This window comes from Delphinapterus leucas, chromosome 8, assembly GCF_059928025.1.
Source record: "Delphinapterus leucas isolate spDelLeu-1000000601 "Yukka" chromosome 8, BTC_Dleu_Yukka2, whole genome shotgun sequence".
Classification (NCBI taxonomy): Eukaryota; Metazoa; Chordata; class Mammalia; order Artiodactyla; family Monodontidae; genus Delphinapterus; species Delphinapterus leucas.
Window position 1 is genome coordinate 14,686,456 of NC_143136.1, and position 26,250 is coordinate 14,712,705.

Below are 26,250 nucleotides of genomic sequence, written 5' to 3' on the forward strand. Positions count from 1 at the left end.
TTTCAGGAAGGGGCGGGGATTTCCAGAAATTGGGCCATCGCCCACTCTTTGATCATTATGGTTGGTCTTGGAACTGTCATGGCGCCTGTGGGCGTGTCATTTAGCTTGCTGATGTGTTACAGTGAGCGTATACTTAGGCTCAAGGTCTAGTGGAAGTCGACTTGTTTGCCATCTTGGACACATTTGGGTCTAATCAGTTTATGTCATGTCCTCGGGCTGTGTCATTCTTTCAAAGGTTGTGCCCTGCCTCCTTCCCTCCTGTTTCATTCCCCCCTCAGAGATTTTACTCCTATATTCTTATGAGAAGCAGAAGGGCATGGTCCGGCTTATGTAACTGCTTCAGGGCTGAGTGGGGGTGTGGACCCTGCCTGTCAGGGAGTAAAAATCTCTGGATGCCTGATCTAGGGGCCCCAGGGGCAGGGCAGCTCCTTGTTTTAAGTCAGAATGGGCTGTAATCCTCGCATAGCCATCATCTTGGTGTGGAACTGTTGTAACTGCTTCCATAGCTTTTCTATGAATCTCCTTGATGATGAAGCACTTTTTGTAACAGCATCAGGCTACAAGAATATCTATAAATGACAAAAGACTTAAAAGTCATGGTTAAACACCTGACTATAGTGTAATCAATAAGGAAACTTGGTTACAATAACCAGAATTCTGACTGATTGCATTTAACTTAACATACCAAATAATCCTAGTTAAATATTTCTCTTTAAGATACCTCAGGGGACCTCTAAAGTACCCCAAAGTTAGCTGGAAATCAAAAGAAACAATTAAAATTTGATACTTGGGAAATGTGTCAAAAAGTTTTAAAACACTTCAAAAGAAACAATTAAAATTTGATACTTGGGAAGTGTGTCAAAAAGTTTTAAAACACTTGGTCAAAGAAGATCATAGGTCACTGTGAGACAATACTTATTCCTTAACCAAAGTTACAAAAGATCTCAAAAGCAAATACAAGTCACTTAAAGGCAAAGAAACTCACACAATCTGTTGTCAAAAGCAGAATTTCGGGCTTCCCTGGTGGCACAGTGGTTGATAGTCTGCCTGCCGATGCAGGGGACACGGGTTCGTGCCCCGGTCCGGGAGGTTCCCACATGCCGCGAAGCAGCTGGGCCCGTGAGCCCTGGCCACTGAGCCTCCGCGTCCGGAGCCTGTGCTCCGCAACGGGAGAGGCCACAACAGTGAGAGGCCCGCGTACCGCAAAAAAAAAGCAGAATTTCAAGAATACTTTGGAGGGAGAAGCCAAATCCAGTCTTGTTCCAGCCCATTCCTAACAAAATCCATTTACTCAACTAAATTCAATCCAGTCTTAGAAAATCCTGATCACGCATAACTCTTTTCAGTATTTTTCATTCTTCACACCTTCTTTTACTAAAAACGCATATCTTACTTTTCTTATAAGTTTTTTCACATTGAGATACTTTTCTTGTTGACAAATTTGTAACAGAATAAGGTCGTATTTGACCTCTAATAAACCTAGGTACAACACAAGTATTATACTCAACACTGATGACTCTAACTTGCCTGTATTAATCAAACCAGCAAGCTTAAGCCACCTTCAGTACCAGATATCAGTTTAGTACTGAATGTTTTCCAGATGACATGAACCTGAAATTCATTCTGGCCAGATTATTTTCTCTTTCTGAGTATTTATATAATTGCTTATTTTTTTTTAAGGCAATTAAGTAGAGCTCTTTTACGAATTCATTTTTGGCAATACCATACACCTACAACACACATATAGATACATATGAACACACAGACACCTCGTAGTTCCCACTCCAAAATTTCAGCCCTGAGTCAGGTACAGCATAAAACCATCAGTAACAAGGGGTTGGATTCAAACTGGGCTTCTAGCAGATGGAAAATCAAGGTCACCTACCTAGATGGCTAAACCCTATTTACTAGTGTTTACAGAAAAGACACTTAAGACTTCTATTTATCCTTGACAAGTCAAGCTCTAAATTACTTTACCCTCTTTTTTTAAAATTTGCATTTAAAAAGATGGCAGAGATAAGGCTTTCTGAGAAGACCAGATAGGACATTTTCATCTCAAAGGTACAGGCAAATTCCTCCTAGGATGACTTTGTTTCCCCTTTGTTTAATACTTACAAGCCTCTTAAAATAAATAGGGAAGGTTTTGGGAGTAGTAAAAGGATTGGTGGGTTTTGGATTATTTTTGGAGCCACACCTCTGGTCCTATAAAGACTACAATTTGTCAAACAAGGACAGTTTTATGTTCTTTTTCAAAGAATTGGGTGGTTACCTCAATGATACTGAAGGACTGACATACCCATTCACCTAAGTTTTACTTTTCCTCATTTAGCTTAGGGGAGAAGGCCTCTTCCAAAATTCCCATCAGGCTCTGAGTATCAGCTATGGTCAGCTTAGTCAGACCAGTGGCCTCCTATTTTGGTAATCTACTTACAAACATTTTTGAGGATCTTCCCTAGGTTTAAGAAATTTGTACCTTATATTCAGACACTATATAACACTTTTTACTTAATAATCACTGGCTGGATATCTTTGGCCAAGCCCGGAACCTCGATATTCCACATTCCAGGATCTACTAAGACTTCTGTTTTAGCTTCAGATTTTATCTGTTCCTTTTTGCTTTTTGTTAGAACCATTTGGAGATGAGGGTGGTTCTCTTGCCCCTCGAGAAATAGAGTGGCCCCCAACTTAGTTCATAAATCTCTTGCCATTAAAGGGATGGGACAGTCAGGCATGAACAGAAAGGAATGTAAAAACAGTTGGCCATTGATCTTGCACAAAAGGGGTTCCAGGAAAGTGTGTCCCTGTCTCTTCCCTGACAACCCCATTACATATTCCTTATGATTGCTAAGGTTTCCAATCCTTTGGGTTAAGACCGAGAAGGTTGCACCAGTGTCTATAAAAAATTTTTATCGGGCTTCCCTGGTGGCGCAGTGGTTGAGAGTCCGCCTGCCGATGCAGGGGACACGGGTTCGTGCCCCGGTCCAGGGAGATTCCACATGCCGCGGAGCGGCTGGGCCCGTGAGCCATGGCCGCTGAGCCTGCACGTCCGGAGCCTGTGCTCCGCAACGGGAGAGGCCACAACAGTGAGAGGCCCGCGTACCCTCCAAAGGAAAAAAAAAAAAATTTTTATCAAGTGGCCCGCCACATCAGTGACCACCTGAGCCTTGACATTAATTATGTAGATGGTACCTCTAGGCAGAGCCACTTTCGGCCTTGGGCCCCTTTAGTCTTTTGATTGCAAAACCATCAATAGAGGAGGGGCCCCGTCACTCTCTGGCGTCTGGGGCATTCTCTCTTCCAATGCCCTGGCTGTTTGCAAAGGGCACATCAGTCACAATCCTCCCTCCAGTGCCTTTTGTCCACACACGGTAACACTGGCCTTGTATGGGTACCCGTGGGCCATGGGGTCTGTCAGGGCCAGATTGGCCCAGAAAAGCCAGCTTCCCCTTTGGTGGTCTCTGAGCAGACAAAGCTACTGCCATCATTTGGGCCTTTTGCATATTTCCCTGGGTGTGTTCAGCCTTTTTGGCCACATCCCTATTACTGAAAACCAAATAAACCAATTGGAACAAACCATTCATTGGAGTCTGAGGACCAGCAGGTGCTTTCTGAATTTTGCACCTGATGTCTGGGGCAGACTGGGCTATGAAATGCATAACCAAAAGGGCCTGTACCTCAGGGGAGGAGGGATCCACGTTCGTTCGGGATCCATGGCCCTGTAGGGTAGGTCAGTTAAAAAGTCCTCTGTGTCCTTTCTAGAGTTACCCCTCTGAGCTACACACGCCTTAGATTTCTTTTGGGTTTCATTGCCTAGATACAAGGCCATGAAAATCTGAACATAGGGTACTTCATTTTAAATTTCCTAACTCGTATTGTGGCCAAACCTGATTACATAACCTACTAAGTTTTTCCTTTTAATTACTGTTGTCCAAATCTTTCCCAGTCCTGGAGTATATGGTCCAGGGGGTATTGGTTGAGATTGATGCAGCCTGACCCATTTCAGACAAGCCTGAGCCTAACTCGTGAGCTACCCAAATTCCACTCTTAAGTCAAAATCCACTGCACAATTTGGTCAAGATTTGCACTTACGATTTTAGATGCTATCCTTTCCAAGGCAGTCTCCCAACCAGGTTAGGGCCCCAAAAGTTGCAAAGAAATGGCACAGAAGATGTCCACAGTGGTGTTGATGATGAGCGGGAGTTGGTCTAGCTATAAGTTGGGAATGAAGTACTTGTAAGGGTCAGAGGGAGGGGAGTAAAAGTAATAAAAAGTACACCTTGGTGGTCTCACAGGTCTTCTGGGGTTGATAGAAGAAAGAAAGAAATAGAGCAGGAAAGAACAAGAATGCAAGAATGTAGGAGAAAAACCTCAGATTCAAGGAGAAGAGTATAGGAATTGACAGTTCTGTTGTGGATCTGCTGTTGGATGTGCATAAGTATATGGGGTTGACCTACCAGTCAAAGACGAGCAGACAATCGACAGAGCGTCCTCCCCAGTGTGCCTGGCTCGTGGTGTCCCATGGGCCTCTTTAGAACCAAGACCAAACTCTCAACATTTTCTTACCTAATCACTATCCCTTCGTGGTCGCCAGCTGAAACCGTGCACCTCAGATTGGCACTTGAACCCATGTGCCGGGACTCAAACCCAGCCAAAACTCAGACTGGGACTAGACCCACGTGGCTGGGACTGGAACCCAGCCAAAACCCACAGTCTTCCAACTGAGATCACACGCCTGGTTTCAGGACTTAATGAAGCTCAGGTTCTTGATGTCTCATCACAGAAAGAATTCAGTGAAAGACAAAGTGACAGGTAAGAAGTGGATTTATTTAGAGAGAAACACATTCCACAGAGTGTGGGCCATCTGAGAAGGTGAGAAAAGCACCAGGGTATGGGATTGTCAGTTTTTATAGGGGTGGGTAATTTCATAGGCTAATGAGTGGGAGGAGTATTCCAGCTATTTCAGGAAGGGGCGGGGATTTCCAGAAATTGGGCCATCGCCCACTCTTTGATCATTATGGTTGGTCTTGGAACTGTCATGGCGCCTGTGGGCGTGTCATTTAGCTTGCTGATGTGTTACAGTGAGCATATACTTAGGCTCAAGGTCTAGAGGAAGTCAACTTGTCTCCCATCTTGGACCCATTTGGTTCTAATCAGTTTATGTCATGTCCTCGGGCTATGTCATTCTTTCAAATGTCGTGCCCTGCCTCCTTTCCTCCTGTTTCACCTTGGTGCCTTGATTGTAGGCTCAGCTCAGCCTCATTAGCCTGGTCTATGGTTGCCTTGGTCTCACCGCCTCTGAGACTCAGGCTCTCATCTGTACAGTGGGCACAGCACCCCCTCTTTTAGAGGTTGTTTGAAGGCCAGATAAGACCACCTATGTGAAGTGTCCTGCCCTGAGGGTGATTTTGGCTGTGATGTGGGGAATTTGGAGGGAAGAACATTAGGGGGCAGAAGCTCAGGAGGGTGTCCTCTGCCCATCACAGCAAGGTCGTGAGGGAAGGCAAAGGATGGTCCTATTCTTGAACCAAGCTTTTCCTAACCTGAGCCATACAGTAAGGGAGCTTTCTTCTGCTTTTATCTTTTACTTAACTGTCATGACAAGAGCATTGAGATTTCTATAGCTTAAAGTCTCACCTTTAGCATTCCCATCTCTTTCCACTAGCAACAAAATCCTTAAAGCAGAAGCTTCACAGAATGGGCAAGGTGGGTGGGACAGGGCTGGGCCCTGCCCTGAAGTCAGATAGAAAGGAGGAGGCACAAAATTTAGACCGAAGCCAAAATGCCCAAGAAAGGAAGAAAATGTACCCTGAGGGTAGAATTAGTTTAGAAAGCAGCTCTCCTAAATTTACAGTAAATTGCAGATCATCCCATAGTCTGGGGTTTAATTATTGCTTAAATAATCCTCTTCTAGTTGAGAATTTCCAGGTTGGAGACTGGGGTTGTCTTGGTGGCTTTTAGTGCATGGGTTGCCTTAAGGTAGGGAAGACCCTTTCCCTCTTGCCCACCCTCTGACCTCCTCTCACTTAACTCCAGACACAGAGGCTCTCTTTGGGGTCTTTTGAGAAGCACAACTCTTTTTTATTTTTTTTCCTTCAGTGCACTGGTATCTCACCTCCACATCTCATGTCACCTTCTCAGAGGGAGGCTCCCCCTGACACCCCAGCTAAATAAATGTAGCTTCCCTTGTGCCTGTCCCAGAAACCTGTACTCATCTTCTTGGAAATCTTCTCATCTACTTAGCACTCATTACTTTCTAATGATCTATTTATTTGTTTATTATTTGTTGAGCCACAAGAGATTATAAGCTTCAGAAGAAAGCGCTTGTTTGGTCCCAGCTGGATCTCCCACCCTCCTTCTGTAGGACTCTGCACAGAGAAAGCACTGATTAATGTGGCATCAACGCACAGATGGATGGAGCTTCCCTTATTTCCAGGTCACCTGGGCTGGACCACACCGCAGAAGGCAGATCTGAGGATTTTCACCAATTTTGGCTTCCAGAAACCACTCAGGCAAAGGTTCTTAACCTTTTTAGGGTCACAGATCTCTTTAGGTATTTGATAAAAACGACTCTCCCAAACGAACATAAAAATGCACTCATAACCCTGCTTACAACTTGGGGGTTTGGAGACTCCTAACGGCCCAGGTGGAAACTCCAGACTTAAGAAAAACCAAGGGGAGAAGGAGAGAGATTAGAGGCTCCACGCCAGTCTTAGGAGAGACGTCTTAAAACCGGGCCAGTTTAAAATGACCTATGCCCTTGGATTGCAGATATATATATATATATATATATATATATACACACATATATATAATGCATGAATATGTGTGTATATGTATATATATATGAAAAGAAAGAAATCCGAGGCAAGAACTCGCTTCTTGCCAGCAGAGTTCCAGATCTGCCAAACGCTCCCCTCCTTACACGGTTTAGGACAAGACAACCAGTGACACTTCCCGCAAGTGTCTCGGGAGATCTCTTAGCCAGGTCTGATCAACGTTTGTGGGATGAATGAATGACACACTCGCTCGCAGAGTCAGGAAAGCAGCCCCCTCGGCGCTCACCGCGTGGGGCTGCTCAGTGCGGATCCCGCGGGCTCTGGTTCCCGGCGCCTGGGCCTAAGAGGCTGGAGGCGGAGGCGCGCGCCCAGGTGTATTCGCACCTAGGGCAACCCACGCGGCACGGGGCGGGGCCAGCTGCGGCGGGGCGGGGTGGGGCGGGGCGGGAGGAGGAGGGAGGAGGGGGAGGAGGGGGGAGGAGGGAGGAGCGGGAGGAGGGGGCAGGGAGGGAGCTGGTAGGAGCTGGAGGGGAGGGAGGGCAGAGGCGCGGGGAGGAGTCTGCAAACTTTCGCTTCGAGGGCATTGTGGGAAGCAGCCATGGTCTGAGGCGGGTACCTCACCTGTCAGCCGCACCGGCTCCTTCGCTCGCCTCTCGCCCTCGAGTCCACCGCGCTCGTCTCTCGCCCGCGGGGACAGCGGCGGCGGCCCGGCCACCATGGTTAGTGCTGGAGAGCGGGGCGGCGGCGCGGACCAGGGCGGACGTGTGTGTGCGCGCTCCCGGGAGGCACCTGCTGCGCCGAGCCGGGCGCGCGGCCGGGTGGGCGAGCAGCCCCGTCCCGCCCCGCCGGTCCCCCAGCCCCCCGGCCCGCCCGCGCCTGTAGTCCCGGCGCCCGGACGGTGCGGATGCGCCCGGGGCGCTAGGGACGCCAGCTTGGGACTCTCGGGCACTGCCGCTTCATTCATTACACCGTTTGCTGAGCGCTTAGTCTGTGCCAGGCGCGGTGCCAGGCGGTTGGAGATGTCGCGGGGACCAGGTGGAGTCCTTGCTATTGGCGGCTTACCTTCTAGGAGGACGATGTGGAAGGAGGGAGATGAGTAATATACCAGTAAAATGAAGATAACTTGAGAGTAAGTGCTCTAAAGTCTCAAGTACAACCGGATGGAGGGATGGAGAGGCGGCAGCTGCAGAGCGGGCAGGCAGTGAAGGCCTCCTTGAGGAGGTGACCTCTGAGCTGTTGGAAGTCCTAGGGGAGCTCTGCAGGTAGTGGGAGCAGAGAGAGCAAAGGCCAGAGAGAAGGAACCCTTGCTTGTAGCGAGAAAGGTAGGCAGGGGCCAGACGAGGCAGGTCCTAATAAACCAAGTTAAGGAGTTTGGATTTTATTTCCACTGAGTGGGGGAGCCTTGGGAGCGGTTTAAGCGTGAGAACTGACTTTATCCCTTCTATACTTTTAAAAGATCGCTTTGGCTGTTGGTGGAGAGCAGCCTGGGGTACGTGTGTGAGGAGGTGTGGAAGTGGAGACAGGGAGACCAGTTTGCAGTACTCCAGGTGAGAGATCCTGGTTGCCTGCACTTGGATGGAAGCAATAGCTTCAGGCACCTCTTGTTCTTGCCTTCTGTTTAGGGTAGTGTTTTGAGAGTGCGGTGGCCTGAACTGCACGAGTTCCACTTCCCCAGCTGAGCTCACTTCCCAATCGGAGGAGGAACAGAAGTGACCTGCACTCTGGGCTTGAGTACCCTCCACAGGCAGGAGGAGGAGGCCCACGTGGGTTACGAAAGTTGATGGACAAGGAGAGAAGTGGAGTGCCGAGCCCCTGGATGGGAAGACCACAGATGCTTTACAAGGAGAGGTTTGGCTGCACAGACTGGAGGCGCCATTGTTGTTTGTTGAGGGTTCCTTGTAAATATAGCATGATGAAAAAAGGAGGCTGTAAATAATGGAGCAGCTCTCCTGTCTTGCTCAGGTTTCCCAAGGAAGAAGGTGACATGTGTGCAGCCCGCCACATTTTTTGCCTAATGGAGGGTGGAGTAAGGCCCTGGAGTTTCTGAGTAGCAAAAATCTTCCATTCCGAGAGCTTGTGTAGGGTCCATGCTCTGGACAACGCCTGCAGTGGAATTTTATGTTTTCTTGCTGGTGTCAAATGATGAGTTGATCAGAAATGTGCAGTTTCCCTGGCTTTTCTACTAGATCTAGCCCAATGGGAAATATTGATGTTATTGAGTGCCTGTGATAGGAGGATGCTCAACGCTTTACCTTCATGATCTCAGTCAGTTCTTGCAACAAACAACCTAATGAGGGTATCATGCTCTTTGTATTTTATCTGCTCTGACCTGTCCCAGCAATGTGTCCTTGGACCATGACTTGACCTCTCTATGCCAGTTTGCTCATTTGTAAAATGGAGATAATAACTGTTCCCAACTCATAAGGCAGTGGTTCTCAAAGTGTGGGCTGGGTACACTTAGGAGTCCCCAAGACTTTTTTTTTTTTTTTTGGTATGTGGGCCTCTCACTGCTGTGGCCTCTCCCGTTGTGGAGCACAGGCTCCGGACACGCAGGCTCAGCGGCCATGGCTCGTGGGCCCAGCCGCTCCGTGGCATGTGGGATCCTCCCAGACTGGGGCACGAACCCGTGTCCCCTGCATCGGCAGGCAGACTCTCAACCACTGCGCCACCAGGGAAGCCCCCCAAGACTTTTTAGAGGTCCACAAGGCCAAAACGATTTTCATAATAGCATAGAGATATTATTTGCCCTTTACACGTTCATTCCTACATGACTGTACATGAAGTTTTCTCAAGGCTAACGTGACCTGCGAGAGTGCAACAGAGTGAATGCAAAAGTGGTAGCAGTGTCCAGCTGTCTTCTATTGAGCCAGACATTAAGGAAATTTGCCAAAAAGCAAAACAGTGCCACTCTTCTCACTAATATTTTTTTTTTTTGCTTTGGAAAATATTGTTACTGTTCATCAAAGAGTTGTTTCTGATCATGTGTAATAGGTTGATTATAATTTTTAAGTGAATCAACAAGTATCTGAAATGTTTCTCTATTTAAATTTACAATACCATACAGTAAATTCACCTTCCCAAGCTGAACTGTGAAGTTATTTCTTTATCTGATTTTATGTTAGAAACAGCATGAATGCTTCCTTTTCCTAAATAGGGTAATTCCAAGTTTCCCATGTTCATCATAATCTCACTGTATTACAGAGAAATAGGAACAGTGAGAAGCCGAGAGGGTGAGGGTGGAGATATCTAACTCTGAGCCTGGAGATCCTGCTGGGAACCCCTCTCCAGCACCCAGTATATCAGTTTGATTGTCTGACGCTTAAGTAAATTGTGATTAGTGTGTATTGTTGTTTTGGGGGTTTAAATTCCAGCTTGAGTGAGGAAGCCTATTATGTCAGCAGTAGCGAGCGCCGTCCTCCACTGAGACGTGGTCTGGGCTGCTGGCCAGCACTTACTGTGGGGTTGAGGGGTTGGGAAGAGACCCTGTGCGGTGTTCAGTTCTCCCAAGAGGGTTCACCCACAACAGACCCTTCCCACAGGCCTCCCAACAGCACCAGTGAGACTTGTGTTTACCCCTCCCCAGGGTTGTTACTTCTGAGTTCCCATTACTGGTTTCTGTGACAAATACTGTCAGCAGCTTACAATTTTTGTGTGGTATTTTATTGACAACAGCTGGCAGGAAATGGTCAGCAGATTGTGTATTTGCCCCACTGTTTCCAATGTCTGTCCTTTTGGGTCCCATGAATTATTTTATTACGGATGAAGACATAATGGATAAAGTCACCCCTTCCCCTAACACAAATAAAGAAAGTTCCTGTATGAGTCCCCAAAGATTAGCATTCCTTGACATCTCTATGAATCATTCTTTCAATTTTATTTTCTTGTTACTATACAGAGATTCTCCGAGTGAGCTGAGATTTCACTGGTGTTCCTTCTTTCCTGGGGCCTGTCCTTGCCTCTCTCTCTCTCTTTTTTTTTAATGTTTTCCACAGCAGCTACACCATTTTATTTAAATTATTTATTTATTTGTTTGCACCGGGTCTTAGTTGCGGCACGTGGGCTCCTTAGTTGCAGCTCACGGGCTCCTTAGTTGCAGCACGTGGGTTCCTTGGTTGTGGTATGCGAACTCTTAGTTGTGGCATGCATGTGGGATCTAGTTTCCTGGCCAGGGATTGAACCTGGGCCCTCTGCATCGGGAGCGTGGAGTCTTATCCACTGCGCCACCAGGGAAAGTCCCCTTGCCTCTCTTATAGCCTCCCTTTCTCACGTATCTTGTTTTTCTCTGCTGGAATTCATTGTTTTCTAGCTCTTTACCCAGGAGAAGCTCCCTTTCCAGATCCTGTGATGTAAAAGAATGTATGCAGAGATCAGAGGCAAACACCCCTGAAATCCTCTCAGGGTTGTACTAAACTGTCTCTCCAGCACTCTGACTAGCAAGAGAAAATGTACTTCTTGCATGGCTGCTAACGTGGGTTAAATTAAGAATTTTTACAGTGGAAAGGGGGTACTGCACACTGTTTCATTTAGAAATGAAATGCCACTGACCATTATGAGGAAGCTGGCCTTCAAAAAATCTCCCACAAAGTCCCAAGTCTGAACACTTCCCAACAGGTACAGCTGGGTTCTGAAATAGCTCTCTCTAAATAGTTTCTGAAAACTGCCTGGGGAAAAATAATATAACCACTTGTTAGTCCCTCAGTGCGATGGGGCGTAGGCCTATATTACATTCAGTCAAGAACATAGGCATGCAGGATTCCAGTTTTAATGTCCTTGTTGGATCTTCTGTAGCAGGGCTTCTGGGCCGGTAAGATCAGTCAAGAACATAGGCATGCAGGATTCCAGTTTTAATGTCCTTGTTGGATCTTCTGTAGCAGGGCTTCTGGGCCGGTAAGAAACGATGGGTGTGTGGCAAGGTTCAGTGGCCACTTAAATGCTACAGGAGCCTTCCTTCTACTCTGGGTCTATTAAGAGGAGGAACTAAGGCCACAGTACAAACTGTGGTGCTTCTGCCCTTTGTATACTCGCCCTTGTCGAGGGGGGACCTTCAGGGGTAAAAACGACTCATCCAGCTCATTATAGACTAAAAAAAAAATTTTTTTTTTTTTGCATTAAAACATCAATGTATTTGGGTCCAAGAGGCAAACCTCCCATAAACTTTAAAGATAAACACCTAAGATATAGTTCGTTTATGGCTAGTTGCTTAAGGCTGACCCTCCAGGTCTCACAAGTCTACCTGCCTTTTCTGCAGTTCTAATTATTTGGGAAGAGAAATTTGAGACAGTGTTCTAAGGCAGGTGTCCAAAACATTTTTCTGTAAAGGGCCGGACTGTAAATATTTTAGGCTTTCTGGGCCTTACAGTCTCTGTCACTATTACTCAACCCCTCTGCTGTAGAGTGAAAGCAGCCATGGACAAGATGCAAATGGCTGTGACTGTGTTTTAATAAAACTTTATTTACCAAAACAGGTGGAGGGCCAGAATTGGCCTGGAGGCTGAGTTTGTTCTGTAGACCCATGTTTTCAGGCAACTTCCATTAATTCACTCATGTGTACATTTGACAAATAAATTGGACACCTGCCCTATGACAAGCAGTGTTCCAGGCAGGACTGGCTATATCATTTGTGGTGCCCAGTGCAAAATGAAAATGTAGGATCCCTCGTTCAGAATTTATTGGGAATTTCAAGACAATGGCAGCAGGGCATTAAATCAGGGGTGCTCTCTTTGTGAACCCAGGGCTCTGGTGTCCACAAAAGCCAGCCCTGGATCTAGGCCCCAGAGGTTGTACTGAAGAAGCCAGAAGCTCTCCTGCTCTCCCGGAGCCCCGTTCTTGGCGGGAAGTTCTCTAAACTTTCTTAATATGTATTTTGTATCAAGCATACAGAAGAGGATTATACTATAAAGTAGTGGTTAGTCATCATCTCATTCTTACTTCGTGGAAGTTGTAGATGATTCCCAGGCAGGTGGCACGGGGACCCAAGCAGTGCCGATCCTGGTGGCTACGTCAGGCCCTGCCACCCCTTCCCTTCTTGTCCTGAGGTCGTGGGCCGTTCGTCCGGCTGGCTTGGACTGTACTTGGTCATTTCCTGAACCAGTTCTGACTGGATGGGGAGTTCTCAGCCGTATCCGCTCCCCGCGTTTGCTGTAGGTTAGATCCTTAGGTCAGTGCTTCTGCTGCTCCATTGCCTCTGTCCACGTCCCAATGGAGCCCTGGGCACGGGATGCCGTGGCTTCCCCAGCTCTTCCTGGGTCTGCCCTGATTGTCAGGTGTGGTATAATTTGTCAGCTTAGACAAATTTGTGTAAAATGATGACACAGATAAACCTGCAAATAAACAGAAAACTTGTAGAAGGGTATGCTAGAGACAGTGATTGTTTCTGGGAAGGGCTCTAAGCATCTGGTGTTGTAAAAAGAGTCACTTTTTATTGTGTGTTCTATTAGACATCTCAGTTTTTTTTTGTATTTGAACATAGCACCTTTTAAATTATATGAAAAATGACTTAAAAAATGTTCCCATTTATATTACTTCTCCAGCAAAACTCTGCTTTGTTTTTCCCTATGTTTTGTAACTTCTTAAGCCTGGATGTGTCTGGAATTGGGATGGAAACAGAAGTTTCCTTACAATACGTCCACACACACACACACAGACACACACATGCATGTACACACACATACATGTGCACATACATACATGTACACACACAGACACTTTCTCTCTTCTATTCTCTTTAACTTGGGCTCTTGGTCAGGCTTCCAGGACTCCTGTTTGTACCTTGCTTTTTTAAAAAAGTAAATTTATTTGTTTTATTTATTTTTGGCTGCACTGGGTCTTCATTGCTGTGCACGGGCTTTCTCTAGTCGCGGTGAGTGGGGGCTACTCTTCATCACCGTGCGCGGGCTTCTCATTGCGGTGGCTTCTCGTTGCGGAGCACGGGCTCTAGGCGTGCGGGCTTCAGCAGTTGTAGCACGTGGGCTCAGTAGTTGCGGCTTGCAGGCTCCAGAGCGCAGGCTCAGTAGTTGTGGCGCACGGGCCCAGCCGCTCCGCGGCATGTGGGATCTTCCCGGACCAGGGCTCGAACCCGTGTCCCCTGCATTGGCAGGCGGGCTCTCAACCACTGTGCCACCAGGAAAGCCCTGTACCTTGCTTTTGAATGAGAGTCGAGACTAGCTGAGGGGGAAAAAAATGTGATCCATCTTTCTCACTTCAGCGACTCTGAAAACTTTTGGTAAAAAGGTAAAATAATATTGCTAGTCATTTCACAGGACGGAAGCATGAAAGCACAGAGGTCCTTGTCAGATGAACTAGAATTGGCCTCACTGTGTTCAGTAGACAGCAGAACATTCTAGCAAGATTGAGAAGTCCTGTCCCTGAAAGAGTCAGGGAGGACCAGTCAAGCCCGGTACCAGATTCAGATTGACTGAATAGTTCAGCTCAGCCCCCAGTTTCAGTGTCTGCTGCCCACCTCCAGCTTCTCTTGGCTTCCCTGAAAAAAAAAATCAGGGCAGCAACTTTTCATTATGCAGGTGAGGCTACAAGAGGCCTGAAAAAGATGACTGTTTCTTTTAAGTGTCAGAACTTCCTCGGGAGGCAGAAGTGCTGTTGGAGGAGACATCTCTGTTGTGTAAATGTTGAGATACATGTTGCCTGTGGAGGTGACATGCCTACAGCGTTTCAGGAAGCCTGCCTGTGCTCATTTCTAAAGGCAGATGTGGGATACAGGTGTGACGTGGTGGTGAGGCAGAGGGTCCTGGGCTCCTGGGTGCAGGCTCTGTGATCTGGGAGGCTCTGCTCTTTGCTCTCGTAACCAGGCCCGCTTCCTAAATTTCCCTGAAGATTGAATGAGCCAATCCAGTTCAACCCTTAGCTCGGGGGCTGGCACCTGGCATACATTCCATAAATGTTAGCCAGGACATTTTTAAGGGAGATAGGAAAAAGCTAATGAAAAACTTAAAAATAGTTCTTAAGTTTTTTTCTTTTTTTAATGAGAAATTTATTTGAACGGATGAAACAAAGAAACAAAATATCACAGACTGCAGATACTGGGGAGGTGGGAGAAGATAAGGGTTATTGTAATATCACATTTAAAAAAATGTGATTCTAAACTCAGAGTGTGTATAGAACGTTTTCCTTTTATTTCTGAAACAACTGCTTGCCTCCAGTTTCTTTGTGAGAAGTCAGGTTCTCAATTCAAAGTGTCCTGTGTATGAGTCCTACCTTTCTAAGTCTGTTTGGCCTCACGATTTGGATACTTTAAGAATTCAGAAAATCTAGTCTACGTTGACAATCTTTGTAAAAAATACGGGGAAAAGAGGAGGCTTGACTATATAACAAGGCAGGTCTGTCTGTCAGATTGAACCTGAATTTTCAAAGAGTGTGATGGATGGGCAATCTCCCACCTCTTAAATTTTGTGCACAACCATTGGCATGGTTGTCAAGGTATAAAGGCCCTAGGGACAGATTTTTAATGAGTGTGGAGTATAGGCTGCAATAGGAAGAAAAAAGAAGGTTCTTAATAAACGTTTAAGTGATCATTACGATGCAGGGCACTGAGTTTAGCATAGTAATCAGAGCAAGTTGTTCCTGGCCACAAAAAAATTCACATTAAGAAAGATCAAATAAGCATCACTATGAAATATGAATGGGGTCCCAAGTTATTAAGGTATCATTCGACTTCAAAGGCGAATTGAAAATTGCTTGGAGTTTCTGCTCCCTATTTCTAGGACCTTTTCCTCCTCGAATGATTTGAAACAGAACCAAAGGTCAGTCTGCCTCTCAAAAGACTCCAGGAGAAAACATAATTAGGGACATATTGACTATACGACAAAATTAAACCACCAACAGCTATTGTTGATATACCCTAAGTTGATTACCTTGTCCAGATGAAATGATAAATGGAGAAATAGTACATGAATCACTTTTCAGGGTTTTTTTTTTCTTCTTCATTTGTTAATCCTTGTGTTCTTAACCAAGGAGGTTATTAGAAAAGAAAACCCCACAAGTATGAGATCTGTTTCTTGATTACAAGAAACTTGTGTTGTTGGGAAGAAATTTCTCACACGCATAGCAAACCTAGATGAGTATGGGAGTAGATAATTAAGCTGTGAAGTATGTCGTTCAGATTACATAATTGCTGCAAGAATTCCATGCAGGAGGACATGGGAGGGGCTCATGCGAGAGACAGTCGTGGGGCTGAGCCCCAGAAGAGCAGGTGACCCTGCCTCCAGCTTTTCAGAAAAGGGTGTGTGTGTCTGGTATGTATGTGAGTGGGAAGGGGTTAATAAGTAGACAACACGGAAAGGTGGTATTAAGAAAATGTAAGTCCTGAAGGAGGGCCTGCTGAAGGTCTACCATGACAAACTGGTTTCTTTCTTTTTTTTTTTTTAAGATGTACCTTTTTCCTTAATTAGTTTTATTTCATTTATTTATTTATTTATTTATTTATATTTTTGGCTGTGTTGGGTCTTCACTGCTGCACAGTTGCGGCAATTTCTCTTGTTGTGGCAAGCGGGTGGGGGGGCTACTCTTCATTGCGGTGCGCGGGCTTCTCATTGCGGTGCGCGGGCTTCTCAATGCGGTGGCTTCTCTTGTTGCAGAGCACGGGCTCTAGGCGCACGGGCTTCAGTAGTTGTGGCATGTGGGCTCAGTAGTGTGGCGCACAGACGGGGGATCAAACCCGTGTCCCCTGTATTGGAAGGTGGATTCTTAAGCACTGTGCCATCAGGGAAGTCCAAACTGGTTTCTTATTGATTCCCCTATCTCTAACTCTGCCCTCCAGTCAACCCCACTAAGAAATTCTTTATCCAGTATTATCAGGAATGACATTTCTCACTGACTTTACAGATAACGAAAAAGGACAAACTTTTAATTTTAGAGTTAAAAAAAATTAATATCTTACTTAAGCATTTGGGGAAATGGGTCAAAAGTAGCTTGAGGCTTGTCCAGAGTCCGGAGGAGCCTCACTTCACTCAGCTGCATAGTTTTGGAGATGGGTTGCCTTCTTAGCAGCCAAGAAACAATGTTACTGAAGTTGCAGGTGTGTTTAGGGATGTGTGCGTGTGTTTTGTCTCTGAGTGGGCTAGTTTCCTTGTGTATCTCTAAGAAACAATTGCTGTTACCTTCCTCCATCACTCTAATGAATGTTTTGAAAAGGAAAACTTATTTTAATAGCAGCCGAAGACAGACATCACTAGAAAGAGGAGCATGATGCTTGGAAGGATTGCTAGACTGGAAGATAAGGGGATCTGGGTCCTGTACCCAGCTATGCCAGTAACCATGACCTTTATTTACCACGTTACCTAACTTCCCGGGGCCAGTCCTCAGCTGTCACTTGAGGTGAGAGAGAATCTTAAAAATCCTTTCTGGCTCTCACAGTTTGTAATCAGCTACAAGAAAGTCATATGCCTCTCCAAACCCAATGTACCTTATTTTCTGCATGTGTCAGATCCAGAAGCAGGGCAAGCCTGATGCTGAACTGTTGAGCCATATGTCCTTGTGTTGCTGTTGATCAGGAGCTGGGCTCCTCGGAAGTGCAGCTTGCAGGTGGGGTTGTCACGTACCAGGAAGGCCATACCAACAAAGCTCATGTAACTTTACATCGAATCATTGCATTGCTCACACATCTATTTGTGTGTGTGTTTAGGCACAGGTTTAAGTGCACTTTTGGCTTCAATCAAGTCAGGTGTGAAAGAAGCACAGCATTATTATTTTGCTATAGGTACACATTTACTGAATACCCACTGTGTGGTCTGTACCCGGAATTGGAGATTATTAAGAGATATAAAGGAGACAGAAATGAGTATGCTTCTTATCCCACAGGGAGGGAAAACATAAACAGTACAACTTGCACGTTTCTTTCAAGAATGTCGAAAATAGAGATGTAGCTGGGATGGGATAGGGTACATGGGGATGTGTAAATTTTATGAGAGATTCTGAAAGGATGTTATAGACTTGGTTGGGTGAGGAGTATATTTTGGGCATGGGAGAGGGATTAGGAATGGGGTGTGAGATGCGCTCTAACAAGGCGTTTCAGGGCCTGCAAGCAGATTGGCGTGGCTGCATCTGGGAATCAGTTTGGGAAACATACACACGCAGAAACCTAGTTCCCGAGAAAAAGTGGAGTCATTGGTGGAGGCTGTTGAATGACAGAGGAGATTTTCTCCCTGTCATTTGTTGGGAGGACAGTTCAGGAAGGTCTGGCTTTTTTGTTTTCTGTTCAGAAAGATTTTAAAGTGAACTTTAAAGTTTTATGTTCGTTTTCTTTTATAGTAGGTAAGTTGAACAACCATACCCATATCTCAGAAAAACTTGAACCTTTCATAATTTTTTCTTTTTTATTTCCTCTTTATTGAGGTGAACCTCCTGATCATGAGCTTGGGTGTTGGGGCAACGCCAAATTGCTATAAAAAAAGTTTTTTTTGAGATATAACTGACATATAACATTATATTAGTTTCAGGTGTAACTAATATAATGATTCAGTATATGTATATATTGTGAAATGATCACTGCAATAAGTCCAGTTAACACCCATAGTCATTTTTTAAGGAAATTCAGGCCAAATATATTTATTTATTGAGCAGCTATATGTCATTGCTTGTTAAAATTCAAACCATTAAACTTATTGAAGAATAAAATATTTTAAAACGTAATGGACCAATGTGAAAACTTCAACTCTTGCTCCTGTGTAAAGCATTTGGTAAAAGACTTATCCTGTGTCAATTGTAAGACAAATAACCTTTGGTCTGAGAAAAAACCTTTGTAAAGTGACTTGCTTTGTAATAATGGGCTTGTCTGATTAACTGATGTTGATCCATATTTATTAGTAAAATCAATGTCAAAAATGCCTTTTAAATCATGATAGAATGTAATTTTTGGAGCAACTGTTTAGCAAACGTTATGCCAATAAAATTTGCGTTAGCGCCATCTCTGCTGCACATAAGTCAGTTTTGGGATCAAAACATTGATATTTTAAAGACCCCACTAAATCTTTCTAAAAAGAATTATGTCAAGACTTTTAAACAAAGTCAGTTTTAAATCTCATTTTTCTGAGCTGCTTTTTATAACCAGTGAGGACAATTGTGTTTTATCAGTAAGAGTTCAAGAACAGAATATTTAAGATAACTAACTGTAATAATCATTATGTTTTTAGCAAATATTTACAACATGAATGCTTCCATAATATACTTCCAATTTAGAATTATATTCTGTACCACAGTCTTAGACATGGAAGCTAAAAATTTTGGACCTTGAAAAAGTGACCCCCCCCCCAAAAAAAAGGGCACAAATCCTTTTTTAATTAACTGTGAAATAATCACAACCAGAATAGAACTTTTCTTTCCAAAGCTTCTTTTTTCTTCCCAGTTTTATTGAGATATAATAGACCAAAGCATCTTGGAGTGGTATTTTTTTGGTAACATCCTTGAAAGATTTATAATTAAACATCAGTTTTACTGCCAACTGCCATATTTATTTATGGGTGCTGATGACTTTACAGTTTATATTGTAGTTATACATTGCTAAAATTAGGTTAGATTTCTGAATTTTAAATAAGCATTTAAAATGTTAGGCAAGGGAAAGAATTGAGAAAAATAGAGTGTGCTTTTCTTTCATTGCCTGTTTTTTCTCTGCTGGATGACGTAAAGAATGATTATTTCCCACAAAAGTGACCCCAAAATATGTGTCACATCCTCCCCTTAAAAAAGTCATACTATTTGTCAGGTCTAATGAAAAAAGAAACAAGTTTTCAGACTTGAAGATGTCAACCATCTTCAGCCTGCACATGGCTGATTGCCATGAACCCAAGATGGGCCAGGCCAGTGCTGGGTGTTGTCTGGTGTTCCCTGAGCTGTGTAGGGAGCCGGAGACTGCCAGGTAGAGAACGGGTGCACTCTAGCCGGTGCGCGTTTATTTACTGCCCAGCCTTAGTCTCATCACGCTATAAGAATAGAGAGGGCCCAGAAAGGGGTTATCTAATGAGATTTGAGCAGAAGGCCAGACTCACTATCATGTAACTGCCCTGAAATTACTTTGTTGGCAATTAAAATATATGTAAACTATTTCTCCACGACTGAGGCTTAAATCTGTGACTATTTTTTTTAATATCCTTTATCTTTTTTTTTTTACATCTTTACTGGAGTATAATTGCTTTACAATGGTGTGTTAGTTTCTGCTTTATAACAAAGTGAATCAGTTATACATATACATATGTCCCCATGTCTCTTAAATAACGTCCTCTTCAAAGCAGCTGGTGATTCTTAAAGTTTTCTGGGATAAGAATCCTTTCGGAAATCTGCTAAAATTTCTGCACTTTGTCCTTAGAGCAATGCTTATAAATCCAAAATATACTTTTAGGAAGTCTACCAACAAGTCTACCTTTCTCTTCCAGATTATCCTTAGACCTTGGACATTTCTTGTAAAACTATAGAATGCTACCTGAATTCAGTACTTAGCCCTGCAATCTGTAGCTTGATGACTCCGGGAAAGTCTTTTAAGTGTCAGAAACTTAATTTATTATTATTGTCTTTAATGTTGGTACATTGCCTCGATATGTGGCTTAAGCAATATAATGCATATAAACATACCCAACATTGTGCCTGCCATGCAGTGGGCCATTTCTACTGATTAATATCATTGTCGTGTGGAACGCTGCGTTCATTTTAGTCGGTCAGCAGATTTGCATCTTCCTGGAGGAAAGGCCCCCTGAGCAGTTAGATGATGACCAGAAGAGTTTTGGGGGGCTTAGGACCGGAGTAGTGAGAGTTGGTGGGCCGGTGACAATGTCTCTAGTGTCATATAACTCATAGCTGTTGCATCTGTCTCCACTTGAGGTAAAGAAGTCAACCGCAGATAATCACAGAGGCCAGATGGGGGCACCTTTGCCCCTGGAGATGTGTTCACAAATTCTTCCAAACTGTCTTCTTTATCAAGGACTCTAAGCAGACCACTGCTGTTAACACAGCTTTCTTCAGACAGGCTCCTGTAGAGTAGATCCTGGAGCCACTTTCTGGTTGTCATTCCAGCCATGTCGTCCTCTGACCACACCGTGGTTGTGTTGATTGGAACATGTCTTCTGCAGAGGGCTAATCACGCTGCCTATGGACTCTTATTTTAATTGCCAAGTTATGGGGATTGCATGTAGTCATTTGTGAACAGTCTGCAGTATTGTTGAGCCTAGTGTTATGCAACACAGACTCAAAAGACTCATGTAGTGTAAAGCAGTCCCATCTACACTGTGCACCTATGAACAGTGTAGTTTTTTTTTTTTTTTTTTTTTGCGGTACATGGGCCTCTCACTGCTGTGGCCTCTCCCGTTGCGGAGCACAGGCTCCGGATGCGCAGGCTCCGCAGCCATGCCTCATGGGCCCAGCCGCTCCGCGGCATGCGGGCTTCCGGACCAGGGCACGAACCTGTGTCCCCTGCATCGGCAGGCGGACTCTGAACCACTGCGCCACCAGGGAAGCCCTGAAGACTGCCTTTGATTGTGGGAAGGACTGATGTGTGGATAATGGGAAGACCTCAGGCTTTACAGTCAGATCTGTGTTGGAATCCCTCTCTGCCATTTACTAGCCTTACAGCTCAGTCATTAATGTAGGTATTATGGTGCATCTATCCATGCCCTCAAATGAACACTCACTGTCTGTTCCTTGCTGCTGGCTGTCTTGATGGTGATGGCTTGTGACTACTTACATTTCCTGCTTCTTTTAGCAATGCTGCGTGTTCATGCCTGGAACCCTGGCTTTGTGCAAAAAGGGCCATCTGATCTGTTGATCTGCTTTTGACAAGTGACCAGTTGAAGTAGTTTTTTCAAATGCATGAGGATGGAAAAAATAATCATCTACTATCTGTCATGGAGATTTATCATTGAATATATTACTTACATGCCTAATTTAACCAATTAACCTAGCTGATGACAAAGTTCATTCTAGTAGTATTGTGTTCTATGGAATGCAGAATAATGTATACATAAGAATGGTTTATGCACTTGGACTATTTGCTGTGGAATGTAAAAAATTTTAGATTTTAGTCAACTAGGACCCATTGCCTTAGTTTTTCTTACAAGGTTCACATGTTAGGTTGGTTTCACAAATCTATGCGATATTCATTTTAGGCTTGTTTCTACCGCAGTCCTTAGGAATTTGAAGTTAGTTCATAAACTTAGGAGGGAAAGTGATTGTTATCTGAGAGTTGAGTCAGACCCTGAAGAATCATTACTTGGGTCTGTCTAGAATTTAACCCAGTCTCTGCTTTCCTTGAATTACATCCAAAATCAACCCTGGATGGTTTCTTCCAGAATGAGTTCCTTCAGACTCTTCCTCTCAAAGAAAATGTGTCCTACACTGGAGGCCACAACTGAAATTTACCAACCAAGGAGAACCAATGAATGTCCTAGTTTTATAGCAAAAGATTCTCAAAGGTTTTCCAATGTGGTTTATAGAACGTTGATATTTACTTTCAGAATCAATGGTATTGTTTTCCTAACTTTATCTATCCTATTGGTAGAATGACTTAAAAGTCCAAAAGTCCAAATCAAAAACGAAATCACATTCATTTAAAATAAAGATTGGGTCTTTGTTATTATTGTCAGCCTGAAATCTCCTATACAGTCTTAGTATTTTTTTGTTTAATGTACAAGCCTCGTTTTGATTGAAGTACAACTATATTTGAAACATGAGACTACATATTCGCAAATGGTGGCTGTTTACATGATCAGTGAGAATTTTATTTGTGCTATTTGGTAGGGTCATTGGAAAACCTGTCTTGGCCACATGCCCCTGATTATTGTGGCCTAGAGGGCGGCCAGGGATGGTTTAAATGTTAGCTTCCAAGCGTATTCAGTTTCAGAATTAGGTGATGTCTGAGAAGCAGAAAGGCCAGCCCTTTGTCGTTTCTGCCTCTTTGTTAAGCTCAGTACTGATGGGCATGGTCTCTGCTCCTAGGCTGGGAATTAAACAGAGCAGAACAGAAAATGAAAGGCAGAGGACAGCTGCTTACCATTGTTAATGGACGAAACAAAGAACAGAGGGTGGGATGCTCAATAATGCCAGCTGTGTCCACCGCGGTCTCTTCCCTGTGATTTTTCTCTGACTTGGTCAGCGCAGTCTTCCTGGCAATGAGAGCCACAGGGGGTTAGAGGCTGGGAGGCAGAGAGGGCACAAAGCCCAGGCCACTTCCATAGTCTAAACATGTGACAAAACAAAGAAGTGGCCAAACAAGGCTATAAGTATTGTGACACCTTTTCAAACCTTATGCCTAACAAGATAATATATGCAGTGTTCATAAAATTCTGTGCACTTCCATTTTGCCTTTTGCAAAATATTTTAAGGATTTATAAGACTTTATTGATTCATTGTGTATGCCAGGATCTTGAACTGGTAATGGGATACAAACTTATAGCCACATAAAGAATGCCTCTTTCAGACCCATTGGGGTTTTTCTGTGACGGTCTGAGTAATGCATGATTCTAAATTTCATTCAGTGGGGTTACCTCCGATTCCGAGGCTGATTTGTCTGTCTTTGCTGTCCCACACATTAGCACTCATAGTGTCCATATTTTGGAAAATGGCTTACAAGAGGCATGCAGGGGCTGTGTCAGAGTGGGCTTAGCCAGGCTGTGTCCTCCAAACAGGGCTATAGTTGGTAAAAGTTATTCAGAGTTGGGGATCTGCTGCCAACCTTCCTGGCTTCCAAGCCCAATTCTATCAACTATAGCTGTGTGGCCTTGGACAAGTTACTTAACGTCTCTGTCCCTCAGTTGCCCCAACTTAAGAAATGGAAACTGACTGGTAGCAAATGATATTCCAAATAACGTATAATGGTAATAAATTACTGTTATTTGTTGTACTATTTATTCTTCTCCCCAAGATTTTAATCTATTTGTTCTCTTGCTCTTGGGCTCAGGTAGGAGATGAAGGCCCATGAACATACCGCATGGAGATGCTGTACTCCATCTCTAGGTATCAATTCTAAACGACAGGCTTTGAAAGTCATAGAAAAATCGCTCACACAGATTTTGCTCTCTGCTTTTGATCCATATAGCTCTTTTCTAATTTCTAAACCAAAAAAACTCCAACATTGATTTTGAATGAACTATAGGAAGCCTAGTGGACTCAGTCAATAGCCCTGACTTGAGAAGGGCCATGGTCAAAGCTGTAAAGGCCTCTTGATTTTAGAAGGTGTTCTATTACATTGTTCTCAGTATTACTGATAGAAGCATTATTGGGAAAACTGTTATGAAGCCCTTGATGCTAGCGCTGATGGAATCAGTTATTTGCTCATTCTAGCGTTCTGCAGCTGGTGGACATTGCTGCTGTTCTGTGACTTGAAGGACACCTAGAAAAATCATAAGGAGAAGAGAAGGGGATGGATGATGACAAAGGCTTGGATCCCCATTCTGAATTTGGTGGCTTGGAAATTAAAACTTAAGTTTTTCCAGAAAAACAAAAATAAAATGGCTACCTCTAATAATGTCTTTAAGAAAACTCTTAAATTTCAATTCATACTTACCTACAGTTTCAGGTGTCCTTAGTTAGAGGCTTGTTTTCTGCTTTTGTACCGTGGGAATTCTCATAATCTAGGTGCATCCCAGATGCACAGCCTAGTCTACTTTTGTGTTGTCAAGACTTTTCTTTTGGCCATTATTTGTTTTCTGATTGTTTATTGTCTCTGTCTCATTTTCTAGGAGGGGATAATGTTGAATGTATTGGAAAAACAGATATTTGGTAGCCAGTTGGAAAAGTTAAATGCTCATTTCTTCGTTTTGAGTTCAAGTAAATGTTCAGTCCCCATGGTAGTTACTTTATGATAGTCTTACCAATAAATGGGCTAAGGGAGACTTTTTCTTGACTTTGCCATGATGGATCATTGCATCCTTTTTTTTACAATGACATTTACAGGAAGGAAAATTCATAGTGTTTTCATGTTGCTTTTAGTATGTTGTCCTAGAATTATCCATCAGAGATTGGCACCAAACAAACTTGTATGCTGATAGTACATCAACAATTTCCAGAAAAAATTAATTTATCTCCTCTCCCACAGGCAAAATCTGTCATTAAAATATGAGGCAGCAATGGATTTAGACATAGTTCAAAACCCATCAATATTCTAAACATTAATCTTCTGAATTCTCACAGTTCTATTGTAAGTTAATTAAGTAATTACATTTTACACATTATATTTTCTTTTTTGTATTATGGAACTACTATTAAGTAAATCGTTGTTTTATCATTTTCACACAAGAGTTGATCTGCCATAGAACTTCATCCATTCATTCAGAAGGTATTTCTTGAGGACCTACTATGTGCTGGTCACTGTTCTGGAAGAGTGGGAAACAACAATGAACAAAAGGCAAAATCATTGGCTCTGGAGCTTACGTTGTAGGGTGCGGAGTAACAGCAACATAATAAGTAAAATAGTAGGTCAAAAATACTGTGGGGCTTCCCTGGTGGCGCAGTGGTTGGGAGTCCGCCTGCCGATGCAGGGGCCGCGGGTTCGTGCCCCGGTCCAGGAAGATCCCACATGCCGCGGAGCGGCTGGGCCCGTGAGCCATGGCCGCTGAGCCTGCGCGTCCGGAGCCTGTGCTCCGCAACGGGAGAGGCCACAACGGTGAGAGGCCCGCGTACCGCAAAAAAAAATAAATAAATAAATAAATAAATACTGTGAAAAGTAATGGAGCGGCGTTCAGTAGTAGGAGTGTTGAGGTAGCGTCGTGAGAGTGGCGCATTTTATACGGAGTGTTCAGGGTAGGCCTTACTGAGAAGCAGATTTTTTAATAGACTTAATGGAGGTGAGGGGGTGAGGCAAGCAGATATTTGAGGGAAGGGAGCATTGAGCAGAGGGCAGGAGTAGATGATGGCCTCAGAGGTAGAGAGGGGCATGTGGAGTAAGGCCTCGCGTAGGTCATGGTGAGGACTTGGCGCTTGCTTGGAGAGAAGGGTTTGAGGAGGGGAATGACCTGCTCTGACCTACAGTCGGTCTGGCTGCGGAATTAAGAACAGATGGTAAGGGAGCAATGGTGGGAGTAATTGTTATGCTCTTCCTAATGAGCTCTCCTAAAACTTCACCAGCCTGTCAACATTTATTGAAAAGAAAATGTTGAATATTTCCAAGGAAATTTAGCTGCATTGTTTTCTAGTTCATGATTCTAGTGCATTCTAGTTGATTTGCCCTCAAAGAATCAAAATGTAGGGGCCTATTTAGGTCTGCATTAATGAAAAGATGTCATTTAAAATGAGAACTTATACATCATACAACTTTCAAATGAAAAGTGATTGGAAAGAGTCCTTCCTTCTGTATTGCTTCCAGCGGCCTTTGGAATGACCAAAAAAAAAAAAAAAAAAATCCCCCTTCCATGTAGCATTAAATCCCCATTAATTAGCCTAGAATTTAAAACTCATCCAAAGGGATGGGGCTACACAGGGAGGAGAAGAAGCAGTACTCCTCAGCCTGGCTTCCCAGGGCCCTCAGGGATGATGTTGGTTAGCA

At 44.1% G+C, this 26,250-nt stretch overlaps 1 protein-coding gene across 1 annotated transcript in view; it reads left to right on the top strand.

Moving 5' to 3' along the window:
• Nucleotides 1-7,374: 7,374 nt before the first annotated feature.
• Nucleotides 7,375-26,250, top strand: part of AP1S3 (adaptor related protein complex 1 subunit sigma 3) — a 55,567-nt gene continuing 36,691 nt past the window's right edge. Inside the window, exon 1 of the mRNA XM_089916311.1 lies at nucleotides 7,375-7,495. The gene's annotated coding sequence lies outside the window, so the exon portion shown is untranslated. The remainder of the gene's footprint in view (nucleotides 7,496-26,250) is intronic.